Raw genomic sequence first — 18,862 nt, 5'->3', positions numbered from 1 at the left:
TATGAACATCTGCTTTTCTGGGATAGAAATCTCCATTCATAGGCTCTTTGCAGGGGGGAGCACATCACCCACTGTTGGCTCATTCTGGCAGTCCAAGCTGGCATTGTCTTTACACAATCCTGCATGCAATTTTGTGATTACAATATTCAGGAGCATTTCATCTTTTACTCCATAGCAATAATATCAGGGGGTCTCCCTACAGGAAGGTTATCAGTTGTTCCCCATTCAGTATGATACTAGCTGTGGGTCTGGTGTGTATGGCATTTATTGTTTTGAGGTGTGTTCCTTCTATACCCAGTTTTTTGAGGATTTTTTTTAATCACGAAGGGATATTGAATGTTATCAAATGCTTGGATATAGTTTCTCCCTTGCAGTTCTAACACATTTTGCTACATATAATTTTAAAGCTCTGTTATTATGTGCATAGACACTTAGGAATGTCATGTTCTCTTCATAAATTGCTCTTTTATCATTATGGAATGAATTTCTTTACTCATTGTAATATTCTTTTCTCTGAAACCTACTTTGACTAATTTAGTATAGCTACTCTTAATTTCTATTTATGCTAACATACTATCATTTCTATATCCTTTTTATAACATAATTTCAACTTTTATTTTAGATTTAGGGGTTACATGTGTAGCATATTGCATGATGTAGAGGTTTGAGATACAAATGATTCCATCAACCAGGTAGTAAGCGTAGTACCCAACAGTTAGTTTTTCAACCCTTGCCACCCTTCTTCCCTCCTCACTCTAGTAGTCCTCAGTGTCTATTGTTGCCATCTTTATGTTCACAACTACCCAATGTTTAGCTCCCACTTACAGGTGATAACATGTGTTATTTGGTTTTCTTTTCCTTCATTAACTCACTTAGGATAATGGCCTCCAGCAGTATCCATGTAGTTGCAAAGGACACGATTTCATTCTTTTTTATGACAATGTAATATGCCTTAGTGTCTATGTATCACATTAAAAAAAATCAGTCTACTATTGATGGGCACCTAGGCTGGTTCCATGTTTTTGCTATGGTATATAGTGTTGTGATGAATATATGAGTACATGTGTCTTTATGGTAGAATGATTTTCTTTTGGATATATACCCAGTAATGGGATTGGTGGGTCAAATGGTAGTTCTTTTTTAGTTCCTTGAGAAATCTCCAAACTGCTTTCCACAGTGGGTGAACTAATTTACATTCCCATCAACAGTGTACAAGCGTTCTTTTTCCTCCACAGCCTCATCAGCATCAGTTATTTTTTGACTTTTTAATAATAGCCATTCTGATTGGTGTAAGATGATATTTCTTTTTTTTCTTTTTCTTTTTTTTTTTTTTTTTTTTTTTTGAGACGGAGTCTCGCCCTGTCACCCAGGCTGGAGTGCAGTGGCACGATCTCTGCTCACTGCAAGCTCTGCCTCCTGGGTTCACACCATTCTCCTGCCTCAGCCTCTCAAGTAACTGGGATTACAGGTGCCCGCCACCATGCCCGGCTAATTTTTTGTATTTGTAGTAGAGAGGGGGTTTCACTGTGTTAGTCAGGATGATCTCAATCTCCTGACCTCGTGATCCACCCGCCTTGCCCTCCCAAAGTGCTGGGATTACAGGCGTGAGCCACCCAGCTGTAGGATGATATTTCATTGTGCTTTTCATATGCATTTCTCTGACAATCAGTGATGATGGGCATTTTTTTCATGTTTTTTGGCCACTTGTATGTCTTCTTTTGAGGTGTCTGTTCATGTCCTTTGCCCACTTTTAATGGAATTTTTCGTTTTTTGCTTGTTGAATTAAGTTTCTTGTAGATTCTGGATATTATACTTTTGTTGGATATATTGCTTGTGAATATTTTCTCCCATCCTATAGGTTGTTTTTTTAGTCTATTGATGGTTTATTTCACTGCACAAAAGATCTTTAATTCATGCTGGATGTGGTGGCTCACGCCTGTAATTCCAGCACTTTCGGAGGTGGAGGCACAGGCAGGGGCATCATTTGACCCCAGGAGTTCAAGACCAGCCTGGACAACGTGGTGAAACCCCATCTTAAAAAAACAAAAAACAAACAAGCAAACAAAAAAGATCTTTAGTTTAATTAAGTCTGACTCGTGAATTTTTATTTTTGTTGCAATTTTTTTTGTATTATTTTACTCCACTTATTTTTGGGTTTATATTTAAAATAGATTTCTCAATGGTGGCTTATGTTTGGGTCTTTTTTTAATATTCTACAGCAATTTTTCTTTTTTTTCTACAGCAATTCTACAAGAGTTGCAAAAATAATACAGAGAGTTTTAATATACTCTTCACCAGTTTCCCATATGTTAACATATTATATAACCATACATCATTTATTAAAATTAAGAAATTAACTTTGGATCTGTGATTTTACAGTTTTGATCAAAATTGGAAAAAATTAGCCATTTTTTCCCAAATTTTTTTATGTTGCATGATTCTGTCTCCTTTTCCAAAGGAGAGGTATTCCATTAACATGTATACTAGGCTGCTTGAAGTTGTCCTTACTACCTACTAGTTCCTCATTCTCATTTTTTAGTCCCCTCTGCCCCCTGTTTCACTTTGGAAAGCTTCTACTTATTTGTCTTCAAGTTTACTAACCTTTTCTTCTGCAGTGTCTAATCTGTCATTAATTCCATCCAGTGCATTTTGCATCCCACATGTTATAATTTTTCTCTCTAGAAGTTTCTTTTCATTCCTTTTTATTCCTTCCAGGTCTCTACTTCACATGTCCATTATTTTTCCTAACTTTTAAACATACGGAATATGATTATAACAATTTTCTTAACATTTGCTAGGCAGGACCAGAGCAACATTTTTTCTAGAGTAATTACTCATCACAACTAAGGCAAGAAATGTCTGAATACTCTTCCTAATGTCCCATTAAGTAAAGACTTCAGCATGGCAGCATTTGTCCCATAGTTGTGTAATCTCTGGTTATTAGTCCCTTTAATTTTTTCAGGTGGTTCCTTTCTCACCTCAGGTAGTTTACTCATACACATGTACTGATCAGTACTGTGATGAATACTCAATAGGGTCCCTCTTCAAACATCTAGGTCCTTTCTTTGGACAGAGTTCTCTCCTCTGGTACTCCGCTACAGGAACTCTAACCACCTTGCTCTCCCAGGATTCTCACCTCTGTCTAGGAAATTTTCTGAGCTCTGCTTGGATTCCCTTTCCCTGTACCAAGGCTTGAAAACTCTTTCAACTCAGCAGCTGGGGCAATCTCAGGGTTTACCAGGTCTGTTTCCCATATATTAGGGATCACTGTCACTCATTATCTGATTCCAATGTCCTGAAAACCATTGTTTCATACTTTTTTTTTTTTTTTTTCCAGATTTTGGTTTCAAGACAGGAAGGTAAATCTGGCCCTTGTTATTTCAACTTGGTTAGAAATAGAAGTCCCAGTGACTCAACCTTTCTAAAAGAATAAATATTTATACTTCCGACAGATAGAATGCAGTAGAAATGAGACTCTTGAGAGTTAATTATCCATGGGTTTCATTGCATTTCAGTATGTCTTTCAAGCAGAGAAACTGAACACCTTTGCTTTGGACTATCTTTTGAAGAATATTTGTATAACCAATGACTTAAAACATACAATAGTGTTTTGCTCTGTAACAAAGGGTAGGCTTGCTTAAAGTTTGGAAAATATAGTGTCTCTCTCCAGAGCAAAGGACAAACATGCCTACCATCCAGTATCATATATTTAGGCTTCCTAAGCTCGGTGCTCCTCTCCTGTAATGCAACCCAGGGTGTAGGAAGTTATCACTTGGTCCTCTTTGCATCACCCTGTCAGAATTGGGGCTCAAGGAATTGGTGAAATAAAATACTTATTTCTCTTCTATGGCTATTTCTGTGAATCATAAACTATCCTTTGTCTCTGACCCAGGAACCTTGAGTTTTCTGCTAACATCGATGAACCTGTGACAGGCTAACATATTAGCTTGCAAGTAGGGTAAAATCTCATATCCTTTATAGTTCTTAACAGTCAAGACAGAATAAGATAGATTAAAAAGCAATACAACGTACGCCTGGCTTTCTGTCTTGAAGCAGTACTAAGCCAGTATGTTACACATTTGGCTAGCTTAAAGTTGCTGGATTGTAGAGACCCTATGGAGAGTATATTTGGGATACTTAGGGAGCCCTGGCTCTTCCAATCACGAGCTGATGGAGTCTTCTCAGTCCATGAGGAAATGGGCTTTCAGTTCATTCTAGATACAAGCCTTTGAGCCACACTGCTAAGGGGAGCAGAGATGAGTCATCCTCTTAACCCTGCCTCATTTGCATATTAGTTGGCAAAATAAATGCTGTGGTTGTTTCAAGCCACTACGTTTTAGGGTGATTTATTATGCAGTCCTAGATACCTGAAACACCACGTATTTAATAGCATCTTCTGGATTTCTTGCTCTTCTTGGTAGAGCACTTTCTCCAAGAAGTTTTTGAAGAGATTCTTGTAAAGCCAACTTCTGAGACATTTTACACCTAAAATGCATTTATTTTTCTATCACATTTAAATTATAGCTTAGTTGGCAGTAAAATATCTTTTCCTTCAAATCAATATCTATTGCTTTCTTGTGTCCAGGTTGCTGTTGTAAAATTTGATGTTGGCTTAATACCTGTTTCTTTAGAGGTGATCTGCAGTTTATCCTGATAACATTAAATGCTTTGTTTGCATTTTAGTTTTAAAAATATTTTATCATAGGATATATAAGTAAAGGTTTTTTCTTATTTGTACCGTTTTGTACTTTATGAGCCAGTTAATTCCAAGGTTGTATGTCTTTTTCTAATTCTTGGAACTTCTTGGTCTTTTATTCCATCAAAATTTTCTTTACTTTGTATTTTTTATTGTGACTCCCATATGAATGTTTTTCTTCTGATTTCATCCTTCACATCTCTTACATTTTACATTTTCCACAACTTTATCTTTCTGGTGCCTTCACAGAGAGATTTTACTCTCATCTTCCAGCTCACTAATTGTTCTTTAGCTATTAATCTATTCTTCTGTCATAGAATGTACTGGGTTCTTTGTTTCAAATTTTATGTTTCCACTACAGTATTGCTGCTTGGTTATGCATGGAATTGCTTGTTCTCCTTTTATGTCACCAATATCTCCCTCATCTTTTCGGTGATTATAAATCTCAGGGTTTACTAAGTTTGTTTTCCATATCTCAGTAGTCACTGCCACTCATTGTCTGATTCCAATGTCTTGAAAATCATTGTTCCTTATATTTTGCCCATTTTTTATCATTTTAAATCGCTTTCTCTCTGGTTTATTAGGCCAGATTTTCCAGGTATGGCTTTTCCAGTTTGTTTTTTAATGTTGGTATGGAAGTCAGATGTCTTACTGGTTTGTCTATGAGCTCATATTCACCTGCGTGTATCGGTTAAATTCCAGGCTATAACTGTGACCTTTTTGGTAAGTTTAAGGAATAGGGGTAGGGTGGGGAAGTCAGCACAAGAGGGGAATTGAGATGTTTCTATTACTTCTTTGCTATCCCTCTTTCCCCCAAAAGAGTTTATCTTGCTCTCTAGCGAATGTCCTGCCTTCCTCTAGGGGACTGCTCTCTCTAAAAGCTTTTTCTTTCGCTTAGTGAAATGTTAGATTCTCTGTATTTAAGAAGAATCACTAGAAGAAAAATCCATCTATTTCTTTATATTAAGAGATTTGTTAGGGGATTCAAACCTACATGTTGAATGAGCTGGTTAAATAGCCTCTGTAGGGCAGCTGTGTTCATGTCTGATGCCAGAGTTTGAAGTTTGCAGGGAAGGCACTCGAGTTGTAACCCACAGTGATGGACTAGAACTCACACCAGTTCTCACTGCCTTCAACCTCGAAGTAGGAAGAAGCTGAAACCCTTCATCATGGAGCTAAACGCATTTGGCTCATAAGTCAGAGAAGATGAAGGAGAGTGCAGGTCAAGTTGGACCTTTTGCATCTCTATGAAATGTCAGCAAAATGACAATGTGCATGAGTTCCAGAAGTTCCTGGTTGTCATGCCCTGTGTTACTGGGGATAAAATACACACACACATACACAGAACAAAAAGAAACCAATCTGGGCCGGGCACGGTGTCTCATGCCTTTAATCCCTGCACTTTGGGAGGCTGAGGCAGACGGATCACGAGGTCAGGAGTTCAAAACCAGCCTAGCCAACACGGTGAAACCCTGTATCTACTAAAAATACAAAAAAATTAGCTGGGTGTAGTGGTGCACGCCTGTAATCCCAGCTACTCAGGAGGTTGAGGCAGGAGAATAGCATGAATCCAGGAGGCAGAGGTTGCAGTGAGCCGAGATCATGCCACTACACTCCAGCCTGGGTGACAGAGCAAGACTCTGTCTCAAAAAACAAACAAACAAACAAACAAACAAACAACCTGAGTGCTGCTTCACTTTCACTTTCCAATATTACACACAAAAAGTCTGTAATCCTAACTGGAAATACAAGGAAAGGAATTCTTGGAAATTTAGTTCAGCCTAGCCAAGTTGACACATTGCAAAGCCACCACAACCTCAGCATATAAAAGGAGACGAGGGAGAAGGGGAAGAAGGAACTCTTAGGGGGCTGCTGTTCTGCCTGTATCTGTTGTTACCTGCTTCTCCCCCAGCTGTGTTCTGGCACTAGATAATAACACTAATGTTGTTATCCTGTTGCTTCTGGACAGCACTGCCTTGGTCTATTTTTTCTGCCCTGCTGTGGCAACATGGTAAATAGGGAAAGCTCTTCTAACGCAATAAAGAGGAAAAGAAAATAACTCCAAATTTCTTCCTCTGCTTATTTCTCAGCCATATTTTCCAGCTTTCGTTAACCTTTTATTGGTGCTTTCCCACTCTTACCCTACCCCAGTCATCTCCATTAGCTGCCACACAACCGCCTTTCAATTGGGGCCTCTAATTCTTATGCTGATGTTTCGGCTCCATCTTCTTCGCCATCATGTGTGTGGTGACATTAAGGTTGGTGGGAGAAAGCTAGCAGCCCACATACTTGCTGTCATGGCAGTTGTAATAACATTGTAAACGTCGATTTTGTATTTCATTGTAAGAAATTATTAAAGTGATATAAAGAAAATAATAAAAGAAATGAATGACATTTTCGATTACGTCGCTTCGCTTTTCTGGAGATTTGTTTGGCACAGTTCTTTTCTGACAAATCTGTCTGAGGGGTAAGGGTCAAGCAAGATTATACTTTGAAACACAGGATTCTGAAGAATTGTTTATTTTTGACCCATATACCAGAATAGGAATGCATTTACGGAAAGCTGGTTGTCTCAATTGTTTCTAAAGGTGAGAAGGGAAGGCCATACCATGACTAACAGCTGCTCTTATTATTTTGGAACGTAATTTATCTGCTCATTTCTTCCTTTGACTTTATAAATTGCAGCAATGTTTCCTTAGAAACTCAAAGGAAAAAACATCCTTCTTGTAATGCTGACTTGTGCCTGGTTAGAGCAACTGGTAGCATCCAGCCTGGCCAACACTTTTCTGTGTGTCTCTGAGATAAATATTCCAGGGCCCTGCAATACTGCAATACTAAGACACAGGAAATCCCGGCAAATGATATAGACTAAATTTTATTCTTATTTGGACATCACAATAGAACTTAAACTCCTATAAATAACTGCAGTTCAGTCACTAATTCAGTATACAAGAAATAATGTTTTAAAATTATTTATTTTTTCAGCACCTGACAATTCAGTATGTGGATCCTTCTTGGAAGTAACAGAGCACGCTGGCCAAATAATTACTGCAAAAATGCTCCTAAATCAAATAAACAAGGAAAAGAACAAGAGCTGATAATGCTGTTGTTTGTTAGTGCTCTTATTGTAAACTACTTTTTGGAAGATAAACCTCTTGTGGGAAGGCCAGGTACTATACTCCTTCATTGCCTTAGATGATCCAAGAGACTGAGTAATCAAGATGGAGCAAAGAACAAGAAGAGTGTCTGCAACACTTTAAACTTCACAAAGAAGTTACCAGGCAGAAGGGGACAATTGCAGTGACTGATTTTCCTGACAAAATGACAGTGTCTTGACAATGGCTATGAAGTCTTGATGACCCTTAACATCTCATAGAACAAAGAATTCAGTAGAGCAAGGTGAAAATGTTAAAGGGGGAATGCACAAAACACAAAAGAAAGATGACAGGGTGACAAGTTAAACATAATCCACGGAATAAGAAACGTCAGAAGCCTCCTCCACAGTACACCTACAAACACCTGCCCTTTTGTTAATAGCTAAAAGAGGGCCTCTCACTGTAACTCCTTAACTTCCTTGGTGGAGGGAAATCAGATGGCTAGAAAGTGGGATGGTGCCTGGTGTGAAAGACTTAACTGGGCAATGCATCCAGCAAGCTGTATTTCACCTTCATCAGTCTTTTATTTGTACCCCCTTAATCCTGGTTATTGAAGTCTTCCGACTCTACCTCATCTCTCCTTTGATTGTCCCACTCATAAAATCTCATAGGAGTTAATAGATTAGACATATTTACTGATTAGGGCAGACATATTCCTCATATGTACTGAGGAAGAGCAATAGGGGGATCACCTTGGCCCGAAACCCTCTAACGGAAGCCGATTTTCAAGAAGATAAGAAAATAATCAACCACTTGTGATCTTCTTTGTTTAATTATGTGAGATCCTATCCAAATTTTCAATCCACTGTCACTGACCTCTGAGGATGTTTGATGCCTTTGACCTGGCTCCAGTGGAGTACCCTCCATTCTTCCAAATAGTCCACCCATTTGCCTTGGCCTTACATTCCACCATGAAGGGGGAGTCTTTTATTTTAAGCATTTCTTTTTATCTAATAATAAAAGATAGAGTAAATAAGATAGTGGGATTCAAAATAACATAATGCAAATTAATTATTCATATCAGTTTCTCTACTAGAAGAAATACAATAGTTGATTAAGGATCAGAGGAAGGCAAATCCTTCAATGAAGCATTGAAAGAGCTGAAGAATTTGGAGTGAGAGGCAACAATTATCTTAACAAATACTTTTTATATTATAATTCTTTTTCCCTCTGGACATGAGGTGCAGATAATTGAGTTCATGATTCAATTCATGGGTCATTATCATCACTGGCTACAGCAAGACTTTATTTTTTAAAATTTTTTCCATTTTATTTCCATTCCTCATTCCCATTCCACCTTCCCAAAGGTAACCCTTCTAATGTATTAAATGTATACCTTTTGTTTGCATGGGTTCTTGCAAAATGCATATTTGTGTGTACATCAAATTTACATAAATAATATCACATCATAAAATTCAATCCATTTTAGGTTTTACTTTCCTCTGGACCATAAATTCAATCCACTTTAGGTTTTACTTTCCTCTGGACCATATTTTAAGAAACATTCATGTTGCTGTGTGTGCTTATAATCCCTTGCCTCTAACCACTACACAATGTATGCATTTTACCTACATACTCTCCTAGTGATGTTGATCAATATTACCTCTAGTTATCGCACCCCAAATGATGCTGAAACCAATATACATGTACATGACCTTTAAGGAACTGTGTGACAATCACTTTGAACTCTACGTGCAAGAGCAAAATTGCTGGTAATAAGGTTAAAATACACTTAAACTATTCTAGTTTTTGTTCCACTTTTTCTTATAGGTGAAATATATGTGAGGCTGGCATTATTATTGTCACATTTTGCAAGTGAATGAACTGAAGGGTCACACATTAAGTGAGATACCTACAGTCACTCAGTGAATACAGAGTGGATCCTAGGTATATACTTTGCTTTTCTGACTACAGCATTCTTCACTGTTCTTTGTACCACATCACATTGTCTCCACAAACTTGTCTTACCCTGAAATTGAAAAATATTGAGATTAGATTAATTACATTGTTTTCCCCGGGGGCTAGCATTCACCTTTGGGAATATGGTATAAGTAGCTACTTACAGAGCTAAGCTAATGATGTGGGAGATGCAAGTTCCCTGTTGGCTGACAGCAACTCTGGTGGCCTCATTTAACTGTTTTCTGGTGAACTAGAAATAGTACCTCTGCATTGAAATCAAGGACAAGCAAATGCCTGCAACCTATTGGCACAGGTCATAGAGGTAAATTTCCAAGATGACTGGCTCCTGCAGGTCCACTACAGCAAGGGCAATAAAGCTTTTTAATTCATATCTCTTGTATGTTTGACATATGGAGGCCTGAAAAAATGACTATGGGCTTGTGAAAGGGGAGAGAGACGAGGTTTAAATCTGCTGGGAAAAGAAAATGAGGTAAAGGCACTTTATGATGATTCCTCAAAAATATTTGAGAAACACTCAATGATAATCAATATGAGTACTAAAACAATCATATTTTGTAGTTCACACAATCATCATATAAGCTTTGTTTTGTTTGTTTTTAATGTATTCCAGATAAAACCCCTACATTCTTCTGATACTGTCACACAGCAGCCTCAGGGCCACATTGTGGTATCTCTCTTATCAACACAAGGTTCTCGGTCCTTGAGAAAACCTGATACAGTCATTCCAGACATTCTCATACAGACATTTCTGTCTTTTACAAGAGCCTTGAACTTTGATGCTGAATCAAAGAATTTGCTTACAAAGGAGAATGCGTCCTGTTAATTAGGATGGAAACTAGTTTTATAAAGAGCAATGGTTGATCTTAACTTAGGAAAAGGGAGAAGAAAAAAACTCTTCTTAAAGTACGTGTGTTTGGGAAGTGGGAGATTTTCAAAACTGTAAGCTTTTACCTAAAAGATGCTGATCCCTTCCCCCATTGATTTTTGATACATCCGCCCTCCACCTCATCCTGTGACTTTCAGGACAATCAGCCTTACAGACAATGGCAATGTCACCAGCTACTTGAGCAAATGTCTTTACAGATTTTGTAAAACAAGTATTAGGAAACTGACTTAACTGAGAGGACAGATTAGGATTTTAGAAAAAAAAAATTCTTGTAGGTTCCCTCAATTGCCATGATATTTTTATTTTTCAAAAAGTAGGAGAGTATATTAGTTTACTGGAAAAACAGTGAGCTAATTATAGGCCAGAGGCCTGGGCTAAAGCTGCAACAGCTTCACATATTTGGGAACATGGTAACTACCCTGGGTTTAGATGGACTAGACAAAGGCCAAGTTATTGCCCAGTTCAAAAACTATTGGCCTATTAAACCTAGAGGAAATAAACAAACTACAATGAGACCCTAGAATGTGACACCCCCATTGCCCTCATTTTCTAATTCTTTGGATCAAGAACATTTCCAAAAGGCAGCACACTATTATTAACCAGAAGTCATTGATGACAGTACTCACACCTGATTACCACTCTGTGGTTGAACTTACAAAACGGTGATTTTTCAGATCCCTTCCTACACAAACATCTCAATTACAGCCTTGGACTTTTACCCAGCAGACTTAATGATAGTCTTTCTGGATTCACTGCTTGGAAGATGAGTTACATGGTGCAATTATTTCTCAGCTTTTGTCCAGTTTGCTAATCTGAAAAAAAGGTGCAGTGGTTATTCTTGGAAAACACTTGAGAGCAGCACTGAGAAGAAAACCAAATAACTAGACTCCGTCATTTCTCCTGCAGAATCTCAAGAGATATGGAAAATGTCAGGCTGTGTGGTACCTGCTGACTTGTGAAGATCATTGTCATCTCAAACAAAGATAACCTCAGCCCTGGGATGGAGAAGACAATAGAACCCCCTGAGTGGTAGATGTCTGAATCTGTCAAATGGGGAAATCTTTTAAGTTAAACTGTCTACTTTACATGTTAACATTCAGCACTTCTTATTTATTTATTTTTCTTTGGGATTTTAAAAAGCCTGCCTGGGGAAACTTTAGAAAATATTTGTAATGTCCATAAGTACAACGCAATACTTCTGTTACAATTTCCTTTTTGAGCATTTTAATCACTTAGTATTTATCCTATTTATCCTGGCACAAAGGCTTCAAAAACAGGATATTTTCCTTAAGTCCCATTTTAACTGTAATGTGGCAAATTGCAAGCAAGCTTTTAGAATTTTTTATATGGAAGTCTTGGAATTTCCACAGCTTAGGTTCTGAGCCAACAAAAATATACGGAGATAGATAGCAGGGAATTTTTGAATCTAGTTGGCTTACTTCACAACATTACTTTTTTTGCAGATATATTTGCTTAACAGGGCAATGAATTTTAAGTATGATTTGGGAATGGAAATTTGGTTTTTATAAATTCAGAGGAAAAACTGGTAAAAATAGTTTACATTGATGATACCATATCAAAGGAAATAACGATGCCTAAGTTAAGTACAAAGCTTTCCTGGACAACCACCAGTACAGGAAGATTCAAAAAGGTCTGGGGTTGAGCTGAGTTGAGACTGTTTTGAAAGTAGTCAGTGTGCTAGAATGGAAAGAACACTCGACGTAGAATCAGGAAACTTAACTTCTAGTCCTAGTTTTCTTATTACATAGCTGTGTGCCTTCAAGTAGGTCAGTTAACCTTTCTGACCCTCAGTTTCCTCATCCTTTTAATGATGACTAAAAAAAATACTCACCTGGCATATTTCGTAGGATTGTTAAAAGGCTCACATAAGATAAACTATATTACATAATTTTTAAAATTATGAAGCATATTACTAATGTGAGATATCTTTATAACATCTTTCTATAATTCAGTTAATCTTTGAACACCCAATGTTTAAATTGGATATAATGGCAAAATTAACTGGGACATTTTTCTTTGTCAGGACATCGTGTTTATATCATAACAATTTGTTTGTACCCTAATAAGTCTATCTTACTGGCTTTTTGGAGCAGGTTCTACTATAGGATGTAAGAGGAGCTTACTGAGTTCCTATTATTTCTGTTAAGACTATCCCCCTCCTTCTGCTCTTCTTCCAAAGCTCAGTGAGCTCCTGGAAAAATCACCCTCCACTGCTGGTCTTACCACTGCAAATTGCCTGTGAATTTGCCTATGAAGCCATACCCAGAAGATGGTGATCTGGTCTCAGATCAATCTCTAACAGATGATCAGGACTAATCCCATCTTTCTTCACATGTCTCTCAATAAGTCTAAACTTCTGGACTCATTATCAATATATCTCTACACATTCCTTATTCTGAGCTAATCCTGTGTCTCTCAAGACTTTCATTGTGCCCTCTAGAATCATCTGCAAAATCCCTGATACTGTCTACCTTCTTTAAGCCCTTATCTTTTTATCCTAATGGAAGGCTGGATTGGTAAATAACATTGTATCTGAGACTTGTCAAATGGTGACCCTACATGCCACAGAGCTTGGAAGTCAGATTAGGAATCCTTCTTCTTGTGGCCACTTCCAAAACATTTTCCCACTCCACTGCTGTCCAAATCTTATCTCCGTTAGCCTCCTGGTATCTTCTGGTGACACTGCATCATTCTTTAATGACTATTTATTTCACACCATCCATATTCTTTATTGTAGGCTCCTAACAACACCCCGTCTCTTTCTTTTAATAGACGGAGGAGGGGGAGGTTCTGAAATAGGCTTGTCATTTTCTTGTCCAACTCAAGAGGCTAGAGCCTGCAGCCAACAACAGAAAGTCTGTCTACAGCATAAAAAAGCAAATAGCAATGACCTGAAGACATGAAATAAGATTTCCATGAAGCTCCTACTAAGAACAGATGTTTTGTTAGAAGACCTGTGTTAGTTTTCTTGGAGTCATAATACCTGGATTCACAGATATTTGGCCAATTTGTCAATGGTTCTTCAGTTACTCATTATTAGCCCAGAAATCATACTGATGCAAGGGAAGGACTTTAGTGACCATCTAGCCTGCCTTCTTCTGCTTTGCAGGTGAGAAAACTTAGACCCTAAAAGTGAAGAGTTTTACCTCAGATTACCCTTTTATTTACAGAATAGAGATAAGAACCTAGGTTTCTTTACTTCTGACTACTTCTATTTTCTTTTTTTTGAGACAGTGCTTTACTCTGTCACTCAGGCTGGAGTGCAGTGGCATGAATTCGGCTCACTGCGCCCTCCGCCTCTCAGGTTCAAGTGATTCTCGTGACTCAGTCACCTGACTAACTGGTACTACAGGTGCACACCACCATGCTCAGCTAATTGTGTGTGTGTCTGTGTGTCTGTGTGTATATTAGAGACAGGGTTTCACCAGGCTGGTCTTGAACTCCTGACCTCAAGTGATCTGCCTGCTTCAGCCCCCCAAAGTACTAGGATTACAGGCATGAGCCACTGTGTCCGGCCTACTTCTGCTTTCTGAATGGTACCCTACAAATGTCAAAATGTCTTAAACAGTTTAATAGTACAATGCTGACCTACAATTCTTGAAAGGCTTCTAGGTTCCAAAAGGAAATCTTATGTGTTGCTTATGAAAATTGTAACTTTAATTTAACATATAACTAAAAAGTAATCATGTTTGTGTTATAGTCAAATGGGAAAAGTATTTCTTTGTTTGACATCCCAAACTCTGAGCATTGTACATTATGAGATAATTCCCAAATTACATGAGTCATTTATAAATAAATATAACACATTTGTTTAGAGTAATTTTCTATCATGTTATTTGCTCCTTTTCTTCCTCATGTATTTACTTGTTCCTTATCTACCAAAAGCTCATGAAATGTCCAAGTCTCCTCTCAAAAATGTAAACAGATGTTTTGCAATCCTTTTAGAATGGGAGGGGCCTGAATACTTTTTACCTCCTCAGTTTTTTTGTGTTGCAAATGAGTTACAGAGTTGAATCCATTTGGGGCTAGGAAGTATGGTAGGATGGGCGTATAGGGCTGTTTTCCAAGGATATTTCACTTAGACTGACTGAAGGCAGCCACAAGAACATGAAGAGGAGGAATATTTTGGTACTCGGGGGCTCTGTATCAGTCCATTTTCACACCGCTATGAAGAAATACCTGAAACTGGGTAATTTATAAAGAAAAGATGCTTAATTGACTCACAGTTCCGCAGGGCTGGGGAGGCCTCAGGAAACTACAATCACGGCAGAAGGGAAAGCAAACACGTCCTTCTTCGCATCATGGCAGGAAGGAGAAGTGCAGAGTGAAGGGGGTAAAAGCTCCTTATAAAACCATCAGATCTTGTAAGAACTCAGTATCATGAGAACAGCATGGGGGGACCACTCCCATGATCTAATCACCTCCCACAAGTTCCCTCCCCCAACACGTGGGGAGTACAATTACGATTACAATTTAAGATGAGATTTGGGTGGGGACACAGAGCCAGACCATATCAGGCTCCATTAATGTTCCTTCTAAGCACCAACAAGGGGCACAGGGAATTCCCTTTTTGGAGTTACCGTCTTAGTCAGGGCCCTAGAGTGAATTTGGACAAGGTGTTTCCATATTATCTACTCATCCCTTTCCTTCTTGGACTCCTACAGCAGATTCTGAATGCTCATTGTAAGATGTCCCAGTACTTAATATTCAGAAATGGCCCTGAAAATTGTGATAAGAAGCTTATAGTCATCAAGTTGAGGAGAAGTGGATGCAGTCTCCTGGGTCATTGTCATATTCAAAGTGTCAGATTGGAATGAGACCTCATGGGCATCTGGGTTCTCTAAGTGACAGCATTAACACTTGAAGGGAAGGTGAATCTCTCCCACAAACACTGAGGTGACTTGGCATAGTGCACCAAGTAGAGAAGTGAGAATGGGACGAGCCGGGGTAAAGATCCAATTCTTGCTACTATCTGTGTGAGCTTGCTCAAGTAACCACATTTCTCTGGGCCTCTGTTTCCTGATCAACACTGTGAAGATAAAAACACCCACATTACCTCTCACATAGGGTTTCTGTGAGGCTCACAGGCCATAATCCTGAGGCACTTTGTGAGAGGTGAAGCCAGCTGGGCTTCTGGATGGGGTGGGGACTTGGAGAACTTTTCTGTCTAGCTAAAGGATTGTAAACACGCCAATCAGTGTTCTTTGTCTAGGTAAAGGTTTGTAAATGCACCAATCAGCACTCTGTAAAAACACAACAATCAGTGCTCTGTGTCTAGCTAAAGGTTTGTAAATGCACCAATCAGCACTCTGTAAAAACACAACAATCAGTGCTCTGTGTCTAGCTAAAGGTTTGTAAATGTACCAATCAACACTCTGTAAAAACAGGCCAATCAGCACTCTGTAAAATGGACCAATCAGCAGGACGTGGGTGGGGCCAAATAAGGGAATAAAAGCTGGTCCCACTAGCCAGCAGCAGCAACCTCCTTGGGTCTGCTTCCGCCTGTGGAAGTTTTGTTCTTTTGCTCTTTGCAATAAATCTTGCTGCTGCTTACTCTTTGGGTCCGCATTACCTTTATGAGCTGTAACACTCACCACAAAGGTCTGCAGCTTCACTCCTGAAGCCAACGAGATCACAAACCCACCAGGAGGAGAAAACAACTCCGGACGCGCCACCTTTAAGAGCTGTAACACTCACCATGAAGGTCTGCAGCTTCACTCCTGAAGTCAGCAAGACCACGAACCCACCAGAAAGAAGAAACTCCGGACACACCATCTTTAAGAACTGTAACATTCACCGTGAGAGTCCATGGCTTCATTCTTGAGGTCAGTGAGACCAAGAATCTACTGGAAGGAACCAATTCTGGACACATTTGTACAACTCTTTAGATCAAGGGTGTCCAATCTTTTGGCTTCCCTGGGCCACATTGGAAGAAGAAGAATTGTCTTAAGCCACATATAAAATACACTGACACTAATGATAGCTGATGAGCTTTAAAAAATTGCCAAAACATGTCAAAATGTTTTAAGAAAGTTTACAAATTTGTGTTGGGCCACATTCCAAGCTGTTCTGGGCCACCGATTGAAAAGCTTGCTTTAGACAAAGTGTTACACAAATGAGAGGCTGGGCACAGTGGCTCATGCCTGTAATCCCAGTGCTTTGAGAGGCTGATGTGGGAGGATCTCTTGGGATGGGAATTTGAGACCAGTCTGGGTAACATGGCAAGACTCTGTCTGTACACGCACACATAAAAATAAGCTGGGCAGGGTGGCCTGTGCCTATAGTCCTAAAGCTTCTTAGGAGGCTGAGGTGGGAGGATTGCTTACGCCCAGAAGATCGAGGCTGCAGTGAGCCATGATCATGCCACCGCGTTCTAGCCTGGGTGACAGGGCAAGACTTTGTCTCAAAACAAAAAGCAAGCAAACAAAAAACAACAGAGAAGTGTTATTAGTAACTGAAAGAAATGTACTTAATTATTGCCTCAAAAACATGTTTATTTATTTCATATAACTTCAAAGGCACTTGGGGCAGACAGAGCATCAGATCAGGTAATATGTAAAAATGAGCAAGGCTTCTCTACTTAAAGAGGTTAAATATGTCGAGAAAATAAAGCCCCAGCTGGACATAGTAAGTAGTAGAACAAATACAAGGCAAAATGCTTTTTAAGAAGGCCAGAGACAGATTTGCAAAGAGGGAAGGTCATCCCAAACAGGAGAACTGGAATACACAAAGGCACCTCTGTCCACCTGAAATGCCAAATTTAAGCACCTGGGATAGTAAAAGCATAAATAATCAAATTCTGAATTCCATTAAATAAATTTAGAAAAGGGAAGGGAGTAATAATTTTCATATTGGCAGTCTTCTTCCTGTTATTATTTTATGTAATCATTTAGTGTGATATTAAAATTCAATAAATCTCTCATATCTTGTTTTCATGTTTTACTAAATAGAAGTTTTACTCTTAATAAGACAGCATTTTTTTTTCAAAATTCCAAAAGATCACAATAAATTCATCGTTAAGCAAGATTCTTGCCAGATAATGATCTTTCCTGTAGTTTACTTTCCAGAAAATCTCACACTTTTGTCAACTTACTCAAATATATTTTATTTCCTGATTGCAGAAAAATAAATGGCACATATTCTGGTGACCATTCTGAGTCACAAAGTTCAACTCTTCTGAGTTGAACTATGTGAAAGTTCTTTACTAACACCACACAGATCTTTTCCATTCTGATATAGGAACTGTGTCCATGTCTTCATCTGCATATTTCAGTACTAGAAAGGTGTCAGCATAATAGTCTCTCAATAAACATTCTATGAATTGAACTGAATTAGGAAATTGTGACAGATGCGGCTAATTGCCTGCCTACTCATCATCCACTCTTCCTTTTTTGTTATAAACAGAATCCTAATTTATAGGGAGGCCACCATGTATTCAGCTAAAATACTTAATCTCCTACTTTTTCAATGAGATATGAGTGGAAATCACTACCTGTGACTTCTTAGAAGGTTATTTAAAAGGAGACAAACTCTGCTGACTTTGACTTCTTGCACTTCACTTTTTTCCTTGCTTTGCTGACTGAAGTGCAGATGTACTGTTTGACGACAAAGCTGTCTTAGAATCATGAGAGTTCGTTACATATAAAGGATGATAAAACTGGATCTGAAATCAATCTCAGTCCTTGATGTTTCTCTCTGGTAGTTGGTCCAGCCTTGAACTGTGTACCCTTAGACCTATATTTAATTAAGCCACTGTGAAAGGTTTCTGTTACATAAAGGCAAATGGAGTCATAGATGTAGATCCTTTGACTATGTCTAGCTTAGTGGGGAAGTATTTGACATCATAAAATCTACTGAAATGATTTTTCACTTTTTCTACCCCATTCTGATAATGCCCTGCCAAAAAAAAATTATTCCTTTCATCTGGGTAAGAATTGCTGCCATATTCTTGCAAGCATAAAAACAAAAAATAAAAAAATAACAAAGAATTGCTTCCATAATGAGCCACAGTTACTGTTAAAAATGTCACTTCCCTAAGATGTGTTAGGCCGCCCAAGAAAAAAGGTTAAGAATTATCTCTGCTTCAGGGAGGCTCCTAATAAATTGAGTAATTGGAAGTCCTGAAAGTTTTGGAGTTACTATGCATTCAGTAGTTGTTAAATAAGTGGAAAGAAGTATGCCTGA

The 18,862-nt window shown here is 38.5% G+C and overlaps 1 long non-coding RNA gene across 1 annotated transcript in view; it reads left to right on the top strand.

Annotated features, from left to right (window-relative positions):
* Positions 1-13,955, top strand: part of LOC117075659 — a 40,408-nt gene extending 26,453 nt beyond the window's left edge. The window contains exons 2-3 of the long non-coding RNA XR_004434077.1: positions 7,682-9,738; positions 11,564-13,955. This is a non-coding gene — a long non-coding RNA (uncharacterized LOC117075659). The remainder of the gene's footprint in view (positions 1-7,681; positions 9,739-11,563) is intronic.
* The last annotated feature ends 4,907 nt before the right edge of the window (positions 13,956-18,862 follow it).

The sequence above is a fragment of the Trachypithecus francoisi genome, unplaced genomic scaffold (genome assembly GCF_009764315.1).
Source record: "Trachypithecus francoisi isolate TF-2019V2 unplaced genomic scaffold, Tfra_2.0 Lachesis_group5, whole genome shotgun sequence".
Lineage (NCBI taxonomy): Eukaryota > Metazoa > Chordata > Mammalia > Primates > Cercopithecidae > Trachypithecus > Trachypithecus francoisi.
The sequence above is the reverse complement of the archived record's forward strand: the minus strand, read 5'-3'. Positions and strand labels throughout refer to the sequence as shown.